Source organism: Chiloscyllium punctatum, chromosome 5 (genome assembly GCF_047496795.1).
Source record: "Chiloscyllium punctatum isolate Juve2018m chromosome 5, sChiPun1.3, whole genome shotgun sequence".
NCBI classification, from domain to species: domain Eukaryota; kingdom Metazoa; phylum Chordata; class Chondrichthyes; order Orectolobiformes; family Hemiscylliidae; genus Chiloscyllium; species Chiloscyllium punctatum.
The window spans coordinates 122314359-122335426 of record NC_092743.1 but is presented as its reverse complement, the minus strand read 5'-3'; the positions used below and the strand labels follow the sequence as shown (position 1 = coordinate 122335426).

Here is a 21068-nt window from a genome sequence, read left to right as displayed (position 1 = left end):
CCTACTTACCCTCTTGCCATTCATATTTTTATAAAATCTCTTTGGATTCGCCTTAACTCTATTTGCCAAAGCTATCTCATGTTCCCTTTTCGCCTTCCTGATGTCCCCTTCGGTAAACTCCTATTGCCTTTATACTCTTCTGAGAGTTCACTCGATCTCTCCTGTCGATACCTGACATATGCTTCCTTTTTTTTCTTAACTCAAAGAACAAAGAACAAAGAAAATTTACAGCCCAGGGACAGGCCCTTCGGCCCTCCAAGCCTGAGCTGATCCAAATCCATTGTCTAAACCTGTCACCCAATTCCAAAGCATCTGGATCCCCCTGCTCCCCACCTACTCATGCATCTGTCCAGATGCATTTTAAATGAATTTATCATGCCTGCCTCAACTACCTCTGCTGGCAACGCATTCCAGACACCCACCACCCTCTGTGTAAAGTACTTGCCATGTGTATCCCTCTTAAACTTTTCACGTCTCACCTTGAAAGCATGATCTCTCGTTATTGAATCCCTCACTCTCTATCCACCCTGTCTATACCCTTCATGATCTTGTAGACCTCAATCAGATCCCCCCTCAATTTCTATTTTCCTAATGAAAACAAACCTAACCTAATCAACCTCTCTTCATAGCTAGCACCTTCCATATCAGGCAACATCCTCGTAAACCTTCTCTGCACCCTCTCCAAAGTGTCCACATCCTTTTGGTAATGTGGCGACCAAAACTGCACACAGTATTCTAAATGTGGCTGAACCAACACGTGTACAATTTTAACATGACCTGCCAGCTCTTATACTCAATACCCCGTCCAGTAAAGGCAAGCGTACCATATGGCTTCTTGACCACTCTATCCACCTGTTCAGCAACCTTCAGGGTACAATGGACCTGCACTTCCAGATCTCTCTGCTCAGCAACTTTTCCCAAGGCTCTTCCATTCACTGTATAATTTACTCTAGAATTAGACTTCCCAAAATGCATGACCTCAAGTTTGCCTGGATTGAACTCCATCACCCACTTCTCCGCCCAACTCTCCAATCTATATATATTCTCTTGTATTCCTGGATAGTCCCTTATGCTTTCTGCTACTCCACCAATCCTTGTGCCATCTGCAAACTTGCTGATCATACCAACAGTGCCCTTTTCCAGATCATTTATGTATATCACCACCAACAGTGGCCCCAGCACTGATCCCTATACAAACCACTGGTCACCTTTCTCCATTTCGAGAAAGTTCCTTCAACTACTACTCTTCATCTCCTGTTACTCAGCCAGTTCTTTATCCACCAATGAGATCACCCTGCACACCATGTGACTTCACTTTTTTTTAGTTTACCATGGGGAACCTTATCAAACGCCATGTATATGACATCTACAGCTCTTCCTTCATCTATCAACTTGGTCACTTCCTCCAAGAACTCTATTAATTTGGCAAGGCACAATCTCCCATGTGCAAAACCATGTTGCCTATCTCTGATAATCATAAACCTCATCTGCACCCTCTCCAAAGTGTCCAATTTGGACGCCTATCAATTTCTCTAGTCATCCAACATTCCCTATACCTACCAAGCTTTCTTTTCACCCTAACAGGAATAAACTTTCTCTGGACTCTCGCTATCTCATTTCTGAAGGCTTCCCATTTTCCAGCCGCCCCTTTACCTGCGAACATCTGCCCCCAATCAGCTTTTGAAAGTTCTTGCCTAATACCGTCAAAATTGACCTTTCTCTAATTTAGAACTTCAACTTTTAGATCTGGTCTATCCTTTCCCGTCACTATTTTAAAATTAATAGAATTATAGTCACTGGCCCAAAAGTGCTCCCCCACTGACACCTCAGTCATCTGTCTTGCCTTATTTCCCAAGATTTGCACCTTCTCTAGTAGGTGCATCCACAGACTGAATTAGAATTTTTTCTTGTACACACTTAACAAATTTCTTTCCATCTAAACCTTTAACACTCTGGCAGTCCCAGTCTCTATTTGGTAAGTTAAAATCCCTACCATAACCACTCTATTATTCTTACAGATAAATGAAATCTCCTTACAAATATGTTTCTCAATTTCCTGCAGACTATGAGTGGGTCCATAATGCAATCCTGATAAGGTGATCATCCCTTTTTTATTTCTCAGTTCCACATAAATAACTTTACTGGATGTATTCCCATGGGTATCTTCCCTAAGTACAGCAGTAATGGTATCCCTTTTCAAAAACACCACTCCCTCTCCTCTCTTGCCTCCAACGCCCCTTTCTATCCTTCGTGTAGCCTTTGTATCCTGGAACATTAAGCTGCCAGTCCTGTGCATCCCCGAGCCATGTTTCTGTAACTGCTATGATATCTCAGTCCCATGTTCCTCATCATGCTCTGAGTTCTTTGCTTTCCCTGTTCGGGCTCTTGTGTTGAAATAAATGCAGTTTAATTTATCAGTGCTACCTTGTTCTCTGCTTTCTCTCTGCCTGCTCTGATAGTTTGTCTTGCTCCTTTTCCCAACTGTCCCAGCCTCAGATTGATTTTCTTTCCTCACTATCTCCCTGGGTCCCTTCCCCCCCACACCTCACTAGTTTCAATCCTCCCAAGCAGCTCTAGCAAATCCCCTGCCAGGATATTAGTCCCTTCCAAATCAGCTGCAATCCATCCTTCCTGTACAGGTCACTTCTACCCCAGAAGAGATTCTAATGATCCAGAAATGTGAATCCTTCTCCCATACACCAGCTCTTCAGCTACGCATTCATCTGCTCTATCCTCCTGGTCTTACGCTCACTAGCTCGTAGCATCGGGAGAACTCCAGATCTTACTCCCCGCGAGGACCTCCTTTTTAAATTTCTGCCTAACTTTCTATCTTCTCCCTTAATAATCTCATCCTTTTCCCTTCCCATGGCGTTAGTTCCAATGTGTACAATGACCTTCTGCTGGTCCCTGTCCCCTTTGAAAGCATTCTGCACCCTCTCCAAGATGTTCTTGATCCTGGCACCAGGGAGTCAACACACTATTTTGATTTTTCACTCATGGCTGCAGAAACTTCTGTCTGTGCCTCTGACTAGAGAGTCCCCTATCACAATTGATCTATTGTATGATTTCAATTCCCAGCCCATATTAAGCAGTGTAGGAACTAGGAATGTGTCAGATAGGGCCAGATGGAGTTGCACAGCCAACCTGTTTGCATTCCCGCCCCCAAAATGCACTCACAAACATGTAATATTATCTTTAATATATGTGTGATATCTCTTTAATTTTTGTTTGCACAGCTGCTCATTGTCTGTATTTACCTTGTAACAAGGTTAATGGAGTACTTTCGAAGCAACCACATACGGGATTAGTTTCATGGGAACCTTGCTGCCAAGAAGTCCTACATTTTAGACAGCTTAGCATGAAAGCTAACCATCTGAAATTGCTGATTGCAATGGGATGTTCATTGATGTCTATAGCTCTAAATTTAAGATCATGCTTCTTCCTTGATTTGTCTGAACAGCAAAACTGACTAAAACTGTCTGTCACACCATTGGCTTTCTGTGACATCAATGTGCCTTTCCATGATGCCACCTGTGCCAACGTCTCCCGGGATATGTCCATCTCAAGTTCACAATTCTAAATGGGCGATTAAGTGCCTCAATAGTACTAAGCTTGGATGACTGAGTGAAAATGATACCCATGCATATTATGAGAGGTCAGCAATCTGATAACAGTTTGATAGCAGTTTGCACCCTTTCCCCTGCTGAAAATATGTCCAAGTCTGGAACCATATAGTCTAGCCCAATATTTCAGAACACAATATTTTTAGGATCATGCCAGGCCTCAAATGAAGATCAATAGAATTTAATCACCACATGTATTCTTCCCATTCCACCATTCAAAATTGGCTGGAAGCCACATTTCCTTGCATAGACAAACCTTCAGTGGAACTTTATCCAAAGTAATAGTTAAATGCAAGATATCCTGAGGAAATTATTTTCCACAATGGTTATTAAGTAATAATTTGTAGCTGTTTATTTGCAAATAATAGATATTGTATATTGTTACACTACAAAGGACTCTTGGGAAACAATTACAAGTTGTTAATAATCTATTGAATGATTGTAATACCTTTTTCATAGAACAGGAACCATTTTCAATTTAATTTTAATTTACAAGACTGAACAGTCAATAATTGAATTGAGTGAATAAGCAGTTTATTTTAATTTGTCTGCTATAATGAGTATTTCCAATATGGAAATATTGCATCTTATGGCCTTTTTATAGCTCAAAATTGCTCAGTCTGAGACACTTTGTCAATTTCTATATGTTAATCCATGTAACAAACACACAGATTTTGCAGATTTACATACATGATTTGTATCCTGTAATTCGTGATGTTACTGTACATACAAACACAGCTGATTGACTGTACACTCAACATTAACTTCATGGCACAGATACAGGAACCTTTGATGCTGCAACTGATGAGTTTGTTGCCTCATGGATCATAGTAATACATAGACTTATACATGCTGCTAACCCAGTGAAAGAAGGTTTATCTGTTTAATTATGGGAAAGATTTCAGATGTCCATAAAGAGAATATACATTGGCATTTAATTGGTGGATAACTCCAATGCATAGGAAGTAATACCCATTATAGGTTGTTTGCTCATCTTATGTAAACCGCATTACACAATGCCAGTTTCCTAACTCAATCTCATTTAAGCTGCTGTTATGAACTAGGCCAGACCACTCAAAACATTCTTAAGCAGGCAGCCCAGATCATAACATTGCAATTTGTTTTGCGAAGTGTACAATGAAAATTATCAGGATTAAGTTAGCAAGGTTGACTGCCAGGTTTAAAACAGACAAAAACTTTATTCACAAAATTGCACAATGAAACACAAAGAACACAACTACAGAACTCAATCTATCCAAACTAGACTTAAGTATGCTGTTCTGACTACACACAACAGTCCCAATAAGTAAACCTCCTTTAAAACAGAGTACAAAAAGGGCCAGATGTTAACAGGTTGATGTTAAAAGGGCAGGAGAGAGAATTTCTACACAGCTCACTGTTGAACTCCCAACCAGTTCTGGATTGAACTAAACTGCTCAGCTCAGCTAGAGAGCTGACCACTCATCTTTCTTTATACAAGTCATTTCCAAAACATGACTACTTTATTCAGGGGACTGGCATTGTGTAATGCAGTTTACACAAGATAACAACCTATAATGGGTTTGACTTCCTATGCATTGAAGTTATCCACCAATTAGCTGCCAATGTGTATTCTCTTTATGGACACATGAAATCTTTCCCATAATTAACAGATTGACCTTCTTGCATTGGGCTAGTTTCATTTGTTTATATATTAACAAAAAAAGTTTCTTAATATCCTTTAATCTCTATACAAAACCACACTAATTGGAGCCCGGCCTCGTTTATTATCACTCCGAAAAAAAATCAATGACAGAATATCTTTGAGCCAAGGAACAGCTTTTATATAAAAAATGGACTAGCTTTGTGACAATGCATAAAAGGATATTTGCACTGGTACCAACTTTGGTATGTAGTATAAATTGTCCATTCCTCATGGCTATCTCGCTTGTATCTAAGTTAAGGTGTCAGTTTTTTCTGAAGGCATCTATGCAGAGTCTGAAAAATATTACACCATGCAGTCTGCTAATGGTTATGTTGTGGTCACTCCTGAGATTTAGTTGACATGGTTTAGAGACCAAAGATTGAACTTTGAAAGTTTTGTTATTGCTCCTTTGTTGATTATTCTTCACATATTGGTCTGGATCATGTGCTACACTTTAGGTTTCTCTGGGTGCCTGGATTCTTGACACATTTTACTTAAATATCTTTTGTGGACATTGTATATATCATGAATGTTAGATGCTGTCTTGCTGGGTGAAGGGAGATTATTTGAGACAATTGACTAAGGTTGATATTGATAAACACACAAAATCTTAGATAAAGGTAGCTATGAGCATTTTCTCTGAGCATGATGGGAATTGTAACCAATATTAAGGGTATGATGGGATATGTAACTAATTCTGTGGGAATCTAGATCAGAATATAAATTGTAAAACATCTAGATTTCACAAAGCTGCCTGCAATCTTAATCTGATGTGGTAACAGATGGGAGGAGGGTGCTAGATCCAAAGTGATAATGTTTTACTTGGCTAATGAGAAGATGAAAGGGACATCTTCAAAGCATGCATTGCCCTGTCTATTCATGGGGATAAGTGAAATAAATGCTGATATAATTAATGACAAGTGAATGATGATGAGAAGGCAACCATTGTGAAGAAATCAGAGAATTAAGATTATAATTTGTCTCATTGATTTGTTTTGTTTCGGCGAAAGAGATATGCTGAAATCTGCCAATAGTGCCTCTAATCATATGCTTGCTAAATAGAAGCTGTAGTAGCAGAATCCAACTGTGTAAACTTTCTCATGGGTGAATCAATCCACATCTTATACAAGTTTTGGATGATATATGGAGCCTGCGAATGACTGCAATAGTTGCTCTGGAGACAAGCATTTGCAGATACTACTAGCCCACTGTAATTCCTTTGAACTTGTGTTCTTAAAATTGAGTGTCAATGGTATATTTGGTAAGTTTGTCCAGAAATTATTTTCAGAAGGATTTCATGGATGTACAGAAAATGACCAGTTCATTAATTCTTTCAGCACAGTTAGCTTTAATGTAATCACGCTCTTTACCTTTGTGTGGACATCTGCTGACCCATCAGTCATTGCTTCATTGACTCAACATTTCAATTGTTCTTCCAAAATCTGAAAATTTTCAGTCATCATCATTATTAGAAGATTTTATAATCCTTAATTTTTCAGGACCAAAGGTGGGAAGTTTGATAACCTTACTTGTTTGACTGCCTCCTTCTTTGTCAGCTATCTGCTGACAAGAAATTAAAGATAACTTATTTATTTTAATATTTGAACCCTCACAAAATAGTAATTGATCAACAGTCCATCTGCTGTCAAGAAATTAAAGACTATTTATGTCTTTAAATAATTGAACTTGTCACAAGAATGTTGATTAATTAACGGTCCATTGCTATTAATTTGCTTTCCATTAAGTTTATGCTTCCTAAATGCTAGTATCAAAACCTGATTTGCAGTACAGTAATTTTTGTTTTTTGTCTTCTCTTCTCTTTTTCTTATCATTAAGTGTTGCAGCCCCTGTAAAAGTTGCAGGCTTATGCACATAAGTAACAATTGTGGCAAAAAGAGAAATGATATTTTTGCTTTATTTTCACATTATTTTGCACAAAACAAAATGGCAGAATTGATTGATATTGTAATACAGCTCATGGCTTTATGTTGGAGAATGTATTTCTTTTTCAGTATTTCTTCTGTATTTGATTCTAGAATTGCTTTCTTAGATTATAGCTATCAAGAGCAACTTTCAAACTGCTTTGTTTTGGAAGGGAAAGAGGGGGAAAATAATCATGGTCCTCTTGACAGCTTTGTTGCCTTTAGTTAAAGCGGTAACACTTTAGTATTGATTGCAATTGAACTTTCAGTTCTGAAGTAGTCTGGTTGCTGAATGACTGTTTAAGAAAAACATTTTTTTCAGAACTGCCGTCAAACTTTCAGCTATTAACACTAACACGCATTTATCATCACTGCTGCTAACATAATGTGCTTTGTGGATTTCTGTACATTAGCATATGTAACATATAATGAAAGGAATTGAGTTAAGTTAGATATTTTGAGATTTATTTACTCCACAATGTATTTAGATTCACTGTACATTTTACAATATATTTAGATTAGAGTCTTTACAGTAAAGAAACAGGTCATTTGGCCCAACAAGTCCACTTCAAAGAGTAACCCATCCATTCCCCTACCATATATTTAACCCTGACTAATGCACCGAACATTAAGGGCAATTTAGCATGGCCAATTCACCTTATCTGCATATCTTTGGATTGTAGGAGGAAACTGGAGTACCCAGAGGAAACCCACACAGAATGTGCAAACTCCACACAGACAGTCGCCCAAGGCAGGAATCAAACCCGGGTTCCTGGCGCTGCGAGGCAATAGCATTACCCACTGAGTGACCGGTTTATACAATGGTATAATACTACAAACTGACATAAGTGGTCTCGGATCAGTACTTACATATTGATATTACAGTAAATTGACTGACTTACTGAACACACAATATTGACTCCATGATATAGATAAGTTGACTAATGGTGAAGTGAATACCTTTGCACTTGAGCATTGCATGTTGTATCCCCTCATAACTGTCTTGAATCAGAACTATCTAGTCTGAAATCTATGTTATAATGCAACATGAATATTTTCAACATCTATTTTTAATTGAATGAGGCAAAGGATTTCATGATAGGGTGGTGTATGGACACCCAAAAATTAGCAACTCTGTAGAAAAGAATATAAATCAACAGATAGTAAGGGCATGTAAAAAGAATAGAGCAATAATTATGGGTGACTTTAGTCTTCATGCTGATTGGTTTTATCAAGTTTGAAATGAGAAAAAAATTCATAGACTGTATTAGAAATAGCTTTCTTGAGCAATATGTTATGGAGTCAACCAGGGAACAGGCTATCCTGGATCAGGTAATGAAGGAGTTTTAATAAATATCCTCAAAGTAAGAGATTCCTGAGCAAATAGTAATCATAACAGAATAGAATTTAATATTCAGTTTGAGACTTAGAAATTTGGTGGGAAATAAAGGGAATTACAATGAAGTGATGAGAGAGCTAACGAAAGTGAACTGGGCAGGTAGATTAGCAGGAAAGATAGTATGCAAGCAATGGCAAACATTAAAGAAGGTAATTTTGACTGTCAGCAGAATTATGTCCCAGTAAAGAGGTTATCTTCAAAGAGAGTGATACAAGGACTATGGCTAACCAAGTAAGCTAAGGAGAGTATAAAATTGAAAGAAAAGCACGTAAGGAGGCAAAAGTCAGTGGTAGCCCCCAAGACTGGGATAAATTCATAATCCAGCAAAGGAAAACTAAAATGATAATAAAGAAAGAGAAAATAAAGTATGAGGGCAAACTAGCAAAGTTAGCATACAAACAAAATAAGAATTATTTAATATATGTATAAAAGAGAGACAGAGGTTAAACTGAACAGACGTTCCTTAGAAAATGAAAACGGGAAGACACGTGGCTCAGAGGTTAGCACTGCTGCCTCACAGCAACAGGGTCCCAGGTTTGATTCCAGCCTCAGGCAACTGTCTGTGTGGAGTTTGCGCATTCTCCCCGTATCTGCATGGGTTTCCTCCCACAGTCCAAAGATGTGCAAGTCTGGTGAATTGGCCATGCTAAATTGCCCATAGTGTTAGATGCATTAGTCAGAAGGAAATGGGTCTGGGTGGGTTATTCTTCGGAGGGTCGATGTGGACTTGTTGGGCTGAAGGGCCTGTTCCCACACTGTAGGAAATCTAATCTAATCTTATAAGGAACAAGGAAATGGCAGAGGAGTTAAACAGATATTTAACACAAGTCTTTATGGTGGAAGATGCTTCGAACATCCCATTAATACTATTAAATTCAGGGGAGGAATTAAGTACCATCACCCTCATATAGAAATGCTATTGGACAAATTAATGGGGCTAAAGGGCGATAAGTCCACTGGCCCTCATTGCTTGCATCCTGAGATCCTGAAGGAAATAACGACAGAGATAGCAAAGTATTGATTACAATTTTTGAAAAACCGTTGGATTCTGGAGAACTGCCAATGTGACACCCCTATACAAAAAGGGAGGGAGGCAAAATGCGAGTAGTTACAGGCTGGTTGGCCTAGCTTCCATTGTTGGAAAAACGTTGGAATCAATCGACAGCAAATTTGGAAAATCATCATCTAATCAAGCAGAGTCAGCAGGGCTTATGCATGGGAAATCATTTCTAACTTATTTATTAGAGTTTTTTGAGGCATTCTAAACCACATTGAGAAACCAGTAAATGTGCTGTGCTTGGACTTCAAGAAAATATTTGACAAAGCACCTCACAAAAGGTCAAATTAAAAGATCTCATGGTTTAAGAGGTAGTATGTTGGCATGGATAGAGAATTCACTAATGGGTAGGAAACAATGAATGGGGTTAAGGGATTCTTTTTCAGGTTCTCAACCTGTAACCAATGGGATTCCATAGGGATCAGTGAATGAATGTTTACAATGTACATCAACAAATTGGAGGAAATCAGTGAATGCACTGGAGCCAAATTTTCAGACGATACAATAATAGTGGAAAGGCAAGTTGCAAAAGGGCTACAAACAGAATACAGGTAAGTATTGAGAGGTTAAAAAAGTAAAATGTGGAAAATTAGGAAATTGCTCATTTTGGATGTGAGTACAAAAGAACAGATCAAAGTTTGGGAGAAGATTTGTAGCTTGGGTGCTCATTGTTATGGTTCTGATCGCCGAGCTGGGAATTTGTCTTGCAAACGTTTTGTCCCCTGTCTAGGTGACATCCTCAGTGCTTGGGAGCCTCCTGTGAAGTGCTTCTGTGCTGTTGCCTTCGGCATTTATAGTGGCCTGTCTCTGCCGCTTCCGGTTGTCAGTTCCAGCTGTCTGCTGTAGTGGCCGGTATATTGGGTCCAGGTCAATGTGTTTGTTGATAGAGTCTGTGGATGAGTGCCATGCCTCTAGGAATTCCCTGGCTGTTCTCTGTTTGGCTTGCCCTATAATGGTAATGTTGTCCCAGTCAAATTCATGTTGCTTGTCGTCTGTGCGTGTGGCTACTAAGGATAGCTGGTCGTGTTGTTTCGTGGCTAGTTGGTGTTCATGTATACGGATCGTTAACTGTCTTCTTGTTTGTCCGATGTAGTGTTTTGTGCAGTCCTTGCATGGGATTTTGTACACTACATTGGTTTTGCTCATGTTGGGTATCGGGTCCTTCGTTCTGGTGAGTTGTTGTCTGAGCGTGGCTGTTGGTTTGTGTGCTGTTATGAGTCCTAGTGGTTGCAGTAGTCTGGCTGTCAGTTCAGAAATGCTCCTGATGTATGGTAGTGTGGCTAGTCCTTTGGGTTGCGGCATGTTCTCGTTCCGTTGTCTCTCCCTTAGGCATCTGTTGATAAAATTGCGAGGGTATCCGTTTTTGGCGAATACCTTGTATAGGTTCCTCTTCCTCTTTTTGTAGTTCTGGTGTGCTGCAGTGTGTTGTGGCCCTTTTGAATAGTGTCCTGATGCAACTTCATTTGTGTGTGTTGGGTGGTTGCTTTCATAGTTTAGGACTTGGTCTGTGTGTGTGGCTTTCCTGTAAACCTTTGTGGTGAATTCTCAGTTCAGTGTTCTCTGTACCATCACATCTAGGAATGGGAGTTGGTTGTCCTTTTCTTCCTCACCAGAATGAAGGACCCAATACCCAACATGAGCAAAACCAATGTAGTGTACAAAATCTCATGCAAGGACTGCACAAAACACTACATCAGACAAACAAGAAGACAGTTAACGATCCGTATACATGAACACCAACTAGCCACGAAACGACACGACCAGCTATCCTTAGTAGCCACACACACAGTCGACAAGCAACATGAATTCGACTGGGACAACACTACCATTATAGGGCAAGCCAAACAGAGAACAGCCAGGGAATTCCTAGAGGCATGGCACTCATCCACAGACTCTATCAACAAACACATTGACCTGGACCCAATATACCAGCCACTACAGCGGACAGCTCAAACTGACAACCGGAAGCGGCAGAGACAGGCCACTATAAATGCCGAAGGAAACAGCACAGAAGCGCTTTACAGGAGGCTCCCAAGCACTGAGGATGTCACCTAGACAGGGGACGAAACGTTTGCGAGACAAATTCCCAGCTCGGCGAACAGAACCACAACAAAAGAACAGAATATTATTTAAATGGAGAAAAACTGTATAAAGCTGCAACATAAAGGCATTTGGGGGTCTTTGTGCATGAAACACAAAGCTAGTACACAGGTGCAGCAGATGATGAACAGGTCGAATGGAAAATTTGTTCAAGGAAGGTTAACCAGGATGATCCTTGTACACGTGTATAAAATGTGGCACTAGAAAATGCACAGCAGGTCAAGCAGCATCACAGGAGCAGGAGAGTTGATGTTTTGACAGGGCCCTTCATCAAATGCAGGGATTGTTTTCTGAATAAAAGCTAAACAAATTGGGATTATATTACTGTATTTTAGGAGAATGAGGAGTGATCTTAATGAAATCTATTAGATTTTTAAGTGGATTAGTCGAAAAATACTGAGAAGATGTTTCTTCTCATATGAGAGTCTAGAAGCAGAGAGCTGTCTCAGAGTAAAAGGCATCAGTTTAAGACTGAGATGAGGAGGAATTTCTTCTCTCTGAAGTTGAGAGTTTCTTGAACTCCTTGCTGTGGAGAGCTGAAGGGCAGAGTCCTCATGTATATTCAAGGCTGAGATAGATTCCTGATCAGTAGGGAAATCAAGCTCTACAGGAAAGGCAGAAAAGTGGATGTGAACAATGTCAGCCATGATTCTACAGAAGCAGACTTGAGGTGTTAAATAGTTCAGTCCTGTTCCTATTTCTTATGGTCTTATGTTGGAACGTTTTGCTTTATAGCCATTAATCCTACAATAGAAACAAAACAATTATTTTTTTGTTCCTGTTCTCACAGCATGTATGTTGTGGCTTCTCCAACTGAAGCTGTCTTTGGAAGCAAATTATGCTAAGATTTATGTTGTTGCTTCCAATCTATTAGGAATTGTATTCCAACTGCCGGGTCTCATTTTACATGAGTTCCTGGCTCAATCCATTCATATTAAAATTTAGGTATCAGAGTTCAAAGCACGATGTCTAATCCACATTACCCAGTCCTCTCAATTCATAGCCACTGAGTAATAGATTGACACTGACCAAACCCACTTTACTAGAAGTCAATATCATTTGTCTTAAAGCATTTGTCATTGTCAGTGACTGGAACACACAGCATAAAAATTACCTAACCTGTTCTAAATTTACACTATATTTTTAGTTCTTGGTTGCTAAGTATAGCAGTCTAATACACCAGAGGTTTACTCACTGGATTGAATTCACAAAGCATTTAGACTGGATAAGACTTTGGAACCAGGATGAACTCAAGTACTAAAGCTGTAAATTCTTGAACTTAAAATCAAAATATACAATACTGGAAATATTCAACTAGTCATGTAGCAATTGTTAAGAGGGAAATCAACTTCACCTGAGGGAAATCAGATCAAAACCCTGCTACCTAGCAGCCCTTTTTATGTATTCAGCAGAGCAGATTAAAATTGAAGCCTTCAGGAAAAGAGTGATACATGGGTGAAAGAGTTTAATGGACAATTCTAATTGCATGATCACTGATGCACACCAAGCTGACAGGGTTAAAATAGCTTGCAATTTGTTCCAAATGCTGATTCACAAAAACATGCATTTTGTTCACTAAAACAAAAAATAATCATGATCAATATGATGGATCAACCAAATGAAGCGATAATTAAAATTTATTATTAAATAAATGGCCATTCAGTAAATTAACAGGAATGGCAGCAGGGATTCAGACTTGGGTTAGGTAGACACACAAGCTGAGGTTTTTCTCCTTCATGCTAGAGGTTAGGTGGAGATTTAATAGGGGTGTTCAAAATCCTAATGGGTTTGAGAAGTAAATAGGAAAAATTGTTTCTGGTGACCAAAATGCTTAATAACTACAGGGCATGGTTATAAGGTAATTGATAAAAGGAATGGAGGTAAGATGTGAAAACATATTTGATGCATTGTGTTGTGATCCCAGAAGGATGACAAACTGAGACATATAATAAATGATCGACACTGCTTCAATTCATCTTGAGTGTTTCAAATTGGATGTCCAATGCTGTCCATTACATTCATTCCCAAGTCTTGCTGTATTTTTTGACTGGTTTCTCCTCTGGGATAATTTGGATCACCGCTGCTTGAATTGATGGTTGAGTAAATTCAATTGTGCTTTAAAACAAAATTGCAGAAAATATCAAAAATGGAGGGGGAAAAAATAGAGGGCTATGGGGAGCAAGCAAGAGAGTGAAAATAAGTGAATAGCTCTTTCAGACAGCTGATTTATGCATGGTACACTGAATGGCCTCTTCCCATATTGCATGCTTTGATAATCTTACAATATGTGTTTCATCCATTTTTCAGGCGTTTCATCATCTCAAGAAGTGAAAGATGTCGAGAAACTAATATCAATTAGAACAACTGAATTTTGAAATGTGACAAAAGCTTAATACTGATTCAATGATGTCAAATGCAAGACTGGCTGAAAAATTTCTTTACCACACCTTCCAGAGAAAGGATTGTACTGGGATGAAATGTAGAAAATGACTTCCAATTATTTGTTATCAAACTATCTACTTTTCTACAACTGTAGAATATTAAAGATACATACAGAGAAAAAGATAATGCTAAAAATGTAAATGTCTGTGGATAATTTCATGCCTTTTTTTTCATTTTGCCCATTGGGTTTCACTAATTATATTGCTAATGCTGCTGAGAAAACAGCTGAAATCTAACACAGTAATTGAAGTGCCATGAGCTGTGAACATGTAAGCCCTGAACTCATTCCAGTTTATTATCATTAGTACATCAGACTGAAAAAAGCCTTATTGCTAAATTATGCCTTAAACTACCAGAGACATACACAGACCCCTTCCTTTTGATTACTAGCAGAAGCACAAGAAAAGCATTTGATAAAATTTGAAGCACATTAAAGGTTCAATCTCAAGTTTTCTTCAATTAGTTACTTCCAGCTGGGGCTCTGAAAAGGGTAATTGAATTTGTGTAACACCCAAGACAAAGATGACTTGATGTCTACAGAACTAATTACTGATTCCAATGCTGACATCATTGTTCTGTTTGTGAAAGGACACGATCATTTCCAACTAACAACGTTGTGAATCTTTTCATTGGTTTTATCAATGAGAGCAAGGAAGAGCTTGTTGTGGAACCTTTGAACGCTTCAGTTTGCTATTCTCAAGAATAGCAGTTCTACATTCAGAATTTCACAGCACTATAGATGAACACATTGGAATAGGGGAGTCATCAAGCTATGTTGACAGATTCATTTATTCCTGCTGAAACCATAGAAGGAAAACATTTGGAATGGTCATCAACCTCAACTTCTGGATGCTGGTGACAATATTTTTCATGATGCTGTTTTCAATGAGGCAATTACCAGAACTAAGAGAGGATAGAGAAGAGTTGGCTGGAGAAACAATCATCTTATGCATGTCCCTGAGTAGTCATGCTTGATTAGTCATACAAAGAACAAGAACAAAGAAAATATACAGCCCAGGAACAGGCCCTTCGGCACTCCAAGCCTGAGCCAATCCAAATGTACTGTCTAAACCTACCCATTTGCTCTTAGACTCTAGAAAAGGAAGTTTCCTAATTTCCAAAGTAGAGATGTGTAATCCAGTCTCAATAATATGAACATAAAATGGATTATTCAAGAAACCCTAAAACAAAGCAACAAAATGTCCTCAAGGAGGAGATCCCTCTGAAGTGAGTGAGAGAACTGTGGGAACAGATATTTGGAAAATCAACTCTGGTTAAATAGCTGGATCACAACTCAGCAAACTTTGTTAGAAATTAACTGAGGACACAGTTGAGTTTAGTGCTGTGTGAGCTATTGTTAAATACTTCGTTATAACGCATTGACCCAGACTGTTTGATGGAAAGATTGTTGTTGCTGTGGTGTAGACTGGAAACACAAATTAAGACCATGCAGTAGTTCCCAGGACTCCATGGGAATTGCTCGGGAAGTTAAAATTTACAGTGGTTAATTATCTGGCTTCTGAAGAACTCTGAAAAAGTTCTCAACTCTGATTTAGTCTCAAGGACTTCAAAGAATACTGATTCACTGAGTTTCATTAGGATCCAGTAAATGTTAGTGAAATTAAAACTAACCCCTCACTTCCACATTGATTCACCATTGAACTTCTCTTACATTCCACAGACTCTGAACACCTCAACCCTCGACTATTGGAGCAGGTAATATACACCCATATATTAATGAGATTACTCTAAAACTTACCAGGATTGAAACCTCCTGTTGACTCAACCTGAACCCCAAATCCACCTGATTCTCCCACTGGAGCTGTGACTCTCACATTGATGTCCACTAAGCATAAACAATGCAAAAGAGTTTGCAAGCCTGTTTATTAAAGCAAACCTGCACATCAGAAGATGGCCACAGGGAAGTGTTCAGACATTTTCTGAAAAGGTTTCAGAATAATGGGAATATTTAGTGTCACATTGGTAACCCGGTGAAGCTGATATTTCTAATGTTTCAGCATTTTGGTTCCATTAATTTCAATAGCAAGAGCAAGAAAATCTCAGAACCAAAATCCTTTACATCAAAAGAAATAACAGTCACAAATTAAATCAAGGTACAAGCTCATTTAAAAGGCACAGGTCTAAATTCACCTCTTATGCTAAGTGTAGAATGTAATGATTATTCATCCATACACTTGGCAGAGCTTGTCTTCAAATATAGAGAGAGTCTGAATAGGCTGGGGCTTTTTTCTCCTGCACTGTCAGAGGCTGAGGGCTGACCAAACAGAGGTTTATAAAGTCATGAGGGTTCATGGATAGGATAAATAGCCAAGATCTTTTTTCCTCAGGGTAAGGGAGTCAAAAACTGGAGGCAATAGGTTTAAAGTGAAAGAGGAATGATTTTAAAGGGTCCTGAAGGGCAACGTTTTCATGCAGAGGACGGTGTGTGTATGGAACGATGTGACAGAGGAATCGGTGGAGGCCGGTAAAATTGCAACATATAAAAGGCACCTGAATGGGTACATGAATAGAAAGGGTTTAGAGCGTTATAGGCCAATTGCTGGCAAATGGGACAAGATCAATTGAGGAAATACTGGTTGGCCTGGACAAGTTAGAATTGGGTTTGTTTCCGTGCTGTACAACTCGACTCTGTCATTGAACTGGGGAAGCTGTAAGAATGGAAGGCACAACTTGAAAACCTCTGCTTCAAGAAATCACATAAAATTACACAATAGTTATGACACAAGCAGAAAGGCCTGAAGGCACAGAAGGACTTCTTGAACGAGAAACATCCATGGTGGAAAACTTATTATTTAATTTTTCACTCCACATATTCATTCAGGGTTTGTCGAGCTTCACCAATATGATTGGGCTTAAAATGAACTATTGTCAAAGTTACAATGACAGAGCAGAAGGAGCCCCAAGGAAACTCCAGCCATGGACTTGCATTTGCATCTTCATTCTGTTTATTTTGAAAAAAATAAGTTTTGGGTCACATCTGTGAGCAGAATAATTAATCAGTGCTGCACAGTGGAGGATAATAGAATAAACAAGAGTTGTCCATTGTTGTATTTCATATATTAATCATGTTTATTCCCACTCACACATATTGCATGCATTAGAAGAGATAGTGGTTTTGAAGTGACAATATTTACCAGCATCTCATTATTTCACCTTTCTGAAAGGCTGCGGGAAAATATCTAAAATATAGTGCAGACCAGAAATAATATATCTCCTCAAATATTCAGTGGGAAATCTAAGATACAGATTTATGCCAACTTATATCCCAACAAAAATTGTTATTTGTACATGTTATATATTGCATCAATTGGTTGAATTGTATCTGGTTTTCAGGTAGGTTAAAATCATCCACGGGTTCTGCAGAACTTGAGTACCCTTAAAGCTTTTCACTTTGTACTAATTAAGTCAATTCACAAAAATACTAATAAAGAGGAAAACCAACATTTTTGTATGAAAGGGGAGTTGTTGTGGTTCTGTTCGCTGAGCTGGGAATTTGTGTTGCAGACATTTTGTCCCCTGTCTAGGTGACATCCTCAGTGCTTGGGAGCCTCCTGTGAAGCGCTTCTGCGCTGTTTCCTCCGGCATTTATAGTAGCCTGTCTCTGCCGCTTCCGGTTGTCAGTTCTAGCTGTCCATTGCAGTGGTCAGTATATTGGGTCCAGGTCGATGTTCTTATTGATTGAATCTGTGGATGAGTGCCATGCCTCTAGGAATTCCCTGGTTGTTCTCTGTTTGGCTTGTCCTATAATAATAGCCACTATAAATGCCAGAGGAAACATCACAGAAGCGCTTCACAGGAGGCTCCCAAGCACTGAGGATCACCGAGACAGGGGACAAAACGTCTACAACACAAATTCCCAGCTCGGCGAGCAGAACCATAACAACGAGCACCCGAGCTACAAATCTTCTCACAAACTATGAAAGGGGAGTGTTGATTGGCTTAGTAAGCTTTGTATGGACAATACAACAATTAATGTTGATTGACAGTTAGCAGCAAAGTTTTGTTCAGATTTTAAACAAGAAAGGTTGACTCTGAATGGTCAAGAAAGTGCTCTGAGAAATGAGCCAATGAATGGCTATCACTTATTTTGTTGAGTTGACAAAGGCATGGTGTGTGCATATGTTTCCTCTGTTTGCAAAAAAAAAACAGGGGCATCTGTATTAATATTTGTAGCTTCAGAACACCCAGTATACCATACACTGTGCCCAGCTGATAATCTCAAACATGATCCCGTAATTGGATAACATTTGCAGAATCCTGAGTGTGCAAAGACTTATAATGACAACCATTTTAAGATTATATCATTAGGAGTTTCAAAATGAATTTGATAATATGTCATGTAATAGACTTGTTTGGAAATTTGAAGCCAATCGAAGTAAAGGTGCTGTGTGTAATCATAGATGTGAAATTGCCTGTGAGCAAAATCGCATAAACTGGTCTTGAATGTATTTTAAATTCCAGACTGGAGAAAAGTACAAAGATTTCTCGGCATTAGTATTTGGCTCTTTTTGAACATATTATTAACCCAGGCTTCTCAAAACAAAATTTAAATGTTTGCAAATAACACCAAAAGCTCAGAAATGTAATAAGCAATAAGAACTGGAGTAGGATTCTACAATTCAGCCCCTTGATCCTGCTCCACTATTTAATATGGTTATGGCTGTTCTCATCTCAGCCTCAACTTCACTTTTGTGGATGCTCTCTTTAACCTGTTACCAAATGAAAATCTGTCTATCTCATCGTTGACATTTCTCAATGTCCCAGCATCCACTGCACACTGAGGTAGTGAATGTCACATATTCACCAGTGGACAGACTGTGAGGAGTCAGGAGGTGGGTTACTCCCTGCAGTATTCCTAGCCTCTGACCTACTTTTGTCACCACATTGTACCATTTATATGGGTAGTGTTGAAAAATGTGGTGCTGGAAAAACACAGCAGGCCAGGCAGCATCCGAGGAGCAGGAGAATCGACGTTTTGGGCATGAGCCCTTCTTCAGGTAGTCCAGTTAGATTTTTGGTCAGTGGTAACCTCTGCTTTCAGTGATAGTAATGTCATTGAATGTCAAGGGACAATGGTTAGATTCTCTCTATTGGAGATGGTCATTGCCTGGCACTTGTGTGGCCTTAATGTTATGTGGGCCACGGGCCCAAAATTGACCTACAGCTGGAAAAATTGGGCCAGACAGAAAATTGGCCAAACTAAATTAAACAGCAGATAATGGCTACAGAGAACAATGGAAACCAAAGTTAAAGAGATGATAAAGTTTCAGGAGAACCAATTACAGCCACCCTGGTTCTCCTGAAACTTTATTGGAGAAGCATCAATCAAACTTTTTGGCACCTTGACTTCTAGCTAGTGCCTGAGGACCTGCATTTTATAACTCCACAGTGTGACAGTGAAGGATAGTAGCATGACCCCACTGATGTATTGAACCCTACTCATAATCATATTGACCAAAGGCTTCAGTGCATTCTGAAAGGTCTGAGGTGAGCGGGATCAAAACACCCACCTGGAAACCACCCCTCACAGCAAGACTCCTGGTGGAAGACCATGTAACAACCCAGGAGAAGAAATGCCCTGTGGAAGAGAGCCAACCCTACATCAGAGAGGCAGGAGATTCCAGCAGTCCAGCGCAAACATATGGTTCAATGTGGCCAATAACATTTATAAGACAAATAGAACTGAATAGGGAATAAATATTGTGGGAGTTGCTCAGATAGTGTTTTTACTAAGGAATATTTAATAAAATTGAGTTGAATTATAAAACTTAAAAATCCAAAATTAATTTAGTCCCATTTGCCAGCATTTGACTCATGTATCACTGAACCCTTCCTATTCATGGACCCAACCAGGTGCTTTGAAATGTAATTGTACCAGCCTCCAACACTTTTTCTGGCAGCTCATTCCATACATGCACCACCCTCTGTGTAAAAATATTGACTCTTAAGTCCCTTTTCAATCTTTCCTCTTTCATCTTAATCCTGTGTCCTCTAGCTTGGACTCTGCTATCCTGGGATAAAGACCTTGGCTATTCACCCTATCTATGCTCCTCACAATTTTATAAACCTCGAGAAAGATTATTCCTCAGCCTCCGACGTTCCTGGGAAAATAGCCCTAGCCATTTCAGCCTCTCCCTTTCACTCAAACCCTCCAACCTTAGCAACATCCTTGAAAATCTTTTCTGCACCCTTTCACATTCAACAACATCTTTCCAAGAGCAGGGAGACAAGAATTGAATGCAGTGTTCCAAAGGTGACAGAACCAATATCCTCCAAGTCCTTAACTTGACATCATGACTGCTGAAATGCAGTGTCTTCAAACATTGCTTACTAATGCCTAAAGTGAATTAACTTGACTGAAGACTTGACCTGTAATGTTGGGTATCTCAGAGGGAATCGAGATTGGTTGTCCATGTGCCACTTCTGACAGAAGATGGATGCAAACACATCCGTCTTATCTTTTGCACCGAAATGTGAGCCTTACCAGTCATTGTTGATGGAGATATTTGTGGAAATTCTTCCACAGGAGAAAACATTTATTAGAATCCATCCAAATGAGGGAGGTATTATATATTTCACAATTTAGATCTTAGATAAATTTGTGATTTGTTGAAATAATGAGGAAATGAATTATTTTTTGGAAGTTGCTTGCAAAAGAGTTGAACTTGAAGTAAGTGTGGGTCATAAATTAACACCTATGCACAAATTACATTGGAAACCAACATGATGAAGCTAAAGTTAACATCAGTAAATGGTGTTAACATTTTTTTTTAACAACTGCAAGGAATAAAAAGAAGCACTGTCTTCAGAGACTCAAGGG

The 21068-nt window shown here is 39.1% G+C and overlaps 1 protein-coding gene and 1 pseudogene across 1 annotated transcript in view; one reads left to right on the top strand and one right to left on the bottom strand.

Moving 5' to 3' along the window:
* Nucleotides 1-21068, bottom strand: part of csmd3b (CUB and Sushi multiple domains 3b) — a 1933688-nt gene that overhangs the window by 1152805 nt on the left and 759815 nt on the right. The gene's annotated exons all lie outside the window — the stretch shown is intronic.
* Nucleotides 14758-15453, top strand: LOC140476709 (translocon-associated protein subunit alpha pseudogene; annotated as a pseudogene).